The 5,085-nt window shown below is 40.4% G+C and overlaps 1 non-coding gene across 1 annotated transcript; it reads right to left on the bottom strand.

Annotated features, from left to right (window-relative positions):
• Positions 1 to 1,014: 1,014 nt before the first annotated feature.
• Positions 1,015 to 1,121, bottom strand: LOC142163652 (small nucleolar RNA R71). Its single transcript, XR_012694598.1, has one exon. It is a non-coding gene; the product is annotated as a small nucleolar RNA R71 (small nucleolar RNA).
• Positions 1,122 to 5,085: the final 3,964 nt, after the last annotated feature.

Below are 5,085 nucleotides of genomic sequence, written 5' to 3'. Positions count from 1 at the left end.
GATAGAGACAATTAGGCGAATCTATGTGAACCATAACCGAAAGGGATTCCATCAATAGGGGAAATCATAACCTTAGAATCTTCTCTTACTTGTTTACAACTTAATCATAGTTAGTTTTCAGTTGCTTATTTACATTCATTCTTAGTTAGTAGAAATATCTTCAATTGTTATTCCGAACGTTTGGGAATTTGATTCCGTAGAATTTAGTAAGTATAACGAGAGTAATTAATACGTTAATTCCTTGTGGGTTCGACTCTGAGCTAAATACTCAGATTATATTTGCAACGTCCGCGTGCCCTTTTTATAAGGCATAGTTGGGCGTGATCAAATTTTAGCGTCGTTGCCGGTGAATTAACGATGGTATCAATTACAATTGAAAGAAATACAAAAATTCTTAGCGTAGTCAGTCTTCTCTACACCCAATCTATACACTGAAATTTTAACGTTTGTTGACTTGGTTGTACAGGTGCATGCCTAGAAACTCATCAAGAACTGGTGAAGTATTTGAAGCATTATCAGATCCCGAGAGAGTTCTCAAGGCCTTGAATCGGGCCAACTGGAAAAAACAAACAACAACAAACAACTGAGCAATTCGAACCAAACATGGGGGATCACGAAGTAGACCCAGCTGTACCAATAGCGCCAGAGGCTGCTCTCTATGACTGGGCACAACCCACAGCTGAAAATCTGGCCACAGCGATTGTAGTCCTGCAGATACAAGCTGAATCATTTTAAATCACGAATAATATGTTGCACTTGTTGCAAAACAAGGGACTATTTTCGGGGTCACAAGTCGAAGATTCTCAACAACACTTGAAGAATTTTCTGTCAATCTGCAAAACACAAAGGCAACCCAACGTAACTCCGGAAGCAATCAAGCTGTTATTATTTCCATTCTCAGTGACAGAAGCTGCTTAGACCTGGCTAAACTCACTCCCCATTAATTCCATAACAACTTGGGAGGAGTTAGTCAAGCAATTCCATAACAAGTTCCACCCACCCAACAAGACTGCTCAACAAATTGATGAAATTTTGAGTTTTAAACAGAGACCAATGGACACACTGCATGAAACATGGGAACGTTTCAAAGGGATACTGGTTATATATCCGCATCATGGTATCCCAGATCTGATGTTGGGGCAGCGGTTTTACATGGGATTGTCAGATAGCGTGAAGAACATTGTCGATGCTTCAGCTAGTGGAGCATTTTTGAGCAAAACATGGAGAGAAAGCCAGAGTCTGCTTGACAAGATGGCACAGAATTTGGGGTGAACAACCAGGAATGCATCGATCACTCCAGTGGTTCACTCAGTGCCCTTAGATCCATCCAACTCTATGGCTGAAAATATGGCCACCTTATTGACACAGATGAGTATACTCACCAAAAAGGTGGAAGAGTCAGGGCAGAAGCAGCAGGTACACATCGTAGATACTACCAATGGGGGCTTGTGTACATCTTGCATTAATCAGCCAATTGGTAACCAGTGGAATGCAGAACATGATCATCATCACTACCCTGAAGACATGAACTACGTGTCTAATTATGGAGGCCAGAGACAGGGTGGTCAGAATTGGGCCCAACAAAATCAGCCATACAGTCTAGCCCAGCAATAGTTCAATAATGGTAACATGGGAGGTATGAGACCTCCTAACAATATGGCACCTTACCCAAGGCTACAGGGATATAATAATCAAAATCAGCAGCAGGGGTATCACCCTCCTCAGCGGGAGCATGGTGGACGGCAGGAAGATGGGTTTGCTAGACTTGAGGCAATGATGTAGCAGGTGTCGACGCCCCCTTTTTCTACGAGTGGGTCGAAATCGGGTATACGACATTGGGAGGACAACTCTATTCCCTTTCGAGAATTGGGTCTTAGAAGTTGAAGAGTCGCCACCTAATGATTATAGTGCATTAGGACACTTTAAGAAAGGTTTGAATTGGAAAAACCAGAGTTCGGGTAAGGGCTAGAAATTATCTCAAGGGAAAGGTGTTAGGCACCCCTCAAGATCCACTGGTGTGGTTTTCGGCCATGCTACAATTGTGACTTTAAGCAGACAAGTAGAAAAGAAAAGGATTTTTCACATAGTTTTGCAAACAAGTTTAAGAGTTGAAGGAGTAGAGAGTTTGGAAAATTAATTTAAAAAGAAAACTTAAAAAATTAACAAGTAAAGGGGAAAGGGGTCCTAGGTTTACCGATAATATGGATCACATCAATGCAATATCCAGCAATCACTCCTCAGAATAGGGGTCACACGTGATATTAGCGCACCGGTCATCATATCCATATTCTACCCTTCCCACCCCGTTAAGGTATTAAAGCGCGGAAAGTTTCGTTGCTTAGTGCATGCTAGTACCCGTCCCAATTCTATCAGTCCCGGAGGCATCTAGGACTACTAATCCTAAAGGGAAAGGGATTTGGGGACTTTTTAGAGTTTCAAAGGACAAAATACTAAGACGTTAATCAAAACACATAATACAAGTAAAAGTGGAGGCACATAAGCAAGTAAGGCTCAAGTAAACCTCCTTAAATCAGATAAGCCATAGAGTTTAGCATGTCTTGCATGTACTGGTTTGGTTTTTAAAAATTTAAGAGATAAGAGGACTGATTCAACACATACTTTTAGACAAGAAGTCCGCATTAGGCTCGCTCGAATGCATTTGACAAAAACTGAGCCACTTTAATTAGTCAACTTTACCTTAAGTGTGGGACAGAACTACTGATTGTAAAGGAGTTGCAGAATAAGATAAGTTTCAGAAAAGATTGCAGACTTAATACAAAGAAAATGGTTTAAAACGAGTTTCAGAAAACATACTTGTTTAAGAAAAAGAGTTGCCGAGTTTTAACAAAAGAACTGAATTGCAGACTGATTCAAAAGGTTTATCAGATAAGTATAAAGAAGTGAATTCAGATTGATTTGAAAAAATGTTTGTCAAATTATCAGGAAAGCAGTAAGTTTTCAGAAAATATGCACTGATTTGAGAATATTTATCAAGAAGGAAAAAGATGCACTGATTTGGTTGCAAGAAAAGTTTTAAGGGTTCAGAAAACGTGCAGAAAGTCGCTTGTTTTAGCAAAAAGGGTCAGTACTGTTTTAGACGAGTGAAACAATTCTGATTTGAAGTTCCTATAGGCATGATCTCTATGAGTTACTGATTTTAATACCTTTCAAACGTTAACAGCCTTATAAACATGATATCTATATGTTGATTTATCATTAAACCTAACAGTTTGCCTAATGTCATTATAAATGCAGAAATGCAAATCCCTATAGGCATGGTATCTGTATGCATAGTTGCAGAATTTAGAAAGTTAGATCCTATAGGCATGGTTTCTACTTGTGAGATTGCATAGATTAACAGTAAAAGTCTATAGGCATGGTTTCTACCTTTTTGTGCATAAAAGTAAATCCCCTCTCCTTTTCACTAGATCCCCGATTTTATACAAATTATTACAGACCAGAAAAATAAGACAGAAATAAAAATACATCAGAAATTACAGCTACATCCGAGCAGCCTAATTCAGACTTAGTATCTAACAATATGAGATTGAACCACTTCCGAGATCCATATTTCCAAAGCCTTCTCTTATCTAGGGTGTTTCAGAGATCCAAGGAGTTTCAAGAACTCCAGGCAGTGCTTACACCCAAGATATTAATTAGAAAGAGTTATAGTGCAGTGTGGAAGGGCCATCCCTCAGGTGTCCAAGTTCAGAGGGAGCTCAGGGGGTCCCAAGGCAAGGCTCACAAGAGAGGGGGCAGAACTTAGTTTCTAAGAATGAGTGTAAGTGCAAGAGGCGGGGTTAGGGAGTGCCATGGCAGGCTGGTGGTCATGCCTAGCCATAGGATAGGATGGAACACCCCTGACCAGGCCTGTTCAGCCAACAAAGAAGAGCACAGACCTATTGAAGGTCAGACTATGGTCTGGACGATGATTAGGACACTGCCAGACCAAAGTCTCAGGCTCAAAATACACATAAAGGGAAAGGGGAATGGGAATTGAAAGAGTTTAGGATAGTATCTTGTACCTGAACCAGTGGCTCACTTTTTCTAAGTAATGGGGAAGAGGACCGAAACGTGCCACTGAAAGACTCTACTGAGACAAAGATGGGCTGTCAAGAACGTAGAGGAGGTAGGATGGGCAGTTGGTCAGATCTAGTATGGATCGTACATGGACGGTAGTTGGAGTCGGCGGCTCTCCCAGGGTTCCCTCATCTGAGATCTCTGGGGAAGAGGATCAAGTTGGCCCTTGCGAACAGCTTGATGCACTATCTCCCTTCAACCCTTTGAGCGAAATGCGGCAAAAGAAAGATTCGGATTAGTCAAAATAGAACTAGACAGATCAAGGTGCGGAAGGCAAGCAGCAAATCCAATCCTTTTAAAAGAGAACCTGAATCCCCTCTTTCTGCCCTACTTCATGCCAATCACTCTCCTTCCTTCCCCAAGAGCCAACCATGGCATGGCATTCGATGCATCAAAAATTTCATTGCCTTCCTCTAGAGCATCCCTTTTTTTCTAGGTAGGTACCTCTTGGATTCGGACTTTGTTCCAACAGCTGCCATACGTGAGATCCTGATCGTCTTCCTCCCAGTGTTGTTGCCTGCTGGGGGAAGGAAGGAAAGTAGGGCTTCCTTCCAGGATTGGATTGATGATAAAATAGAATCCTGGGTCGCGAACAGTGATTCGATTGATGATGAAGAAAGAGAATTCTTGGTTCAGTTCTCCACCTTAACGACAGAAAATAGGATTGATCAAATTCTATTGAGTCTGACTCATAGTGATCGTTTATCAAAAACCATAAACATTTCTCAACAAATAATAAATACAAGTGCAATCAATCAATCAAGTCCTTCAAATATAAATCTTTCGCCAATAAATCCTTCAAGTAATAGTCTCTAAGACAATATGTTTTTTAATAAATATATTTTGAATATATTTTCTTCAAATAAATATCTTTCAAATAAGTATCTTTTGAATATAATTTTTTCGAGTAAAGGTCACCTTGTGACCCCTCATTTCATAATCATAAATAATATAGGTCTCAGCCCACTTTCTTATTTTCACGGCACCTCATGTTTTCTGAACCAT

Source organism: Nicotiana tabacum, chromosome 8 (assembly GCF_000715075.1).
Source record: "Nicotiana tabacum cultivar K326 chromosome 8, ASM71507v2, whole genome shotgun sequence".
Taxonomy (NCBI): domain Eukaryota; kingdom Viridiplantae; phylum Streptophyta; class Magnoliopsida; order Solanales; family Solanaceae; genus Nicotiana; species Nicotiana tabacum.
This window is presented reverse-complemented; position numbering and strand designations above follow the sequence as displayed.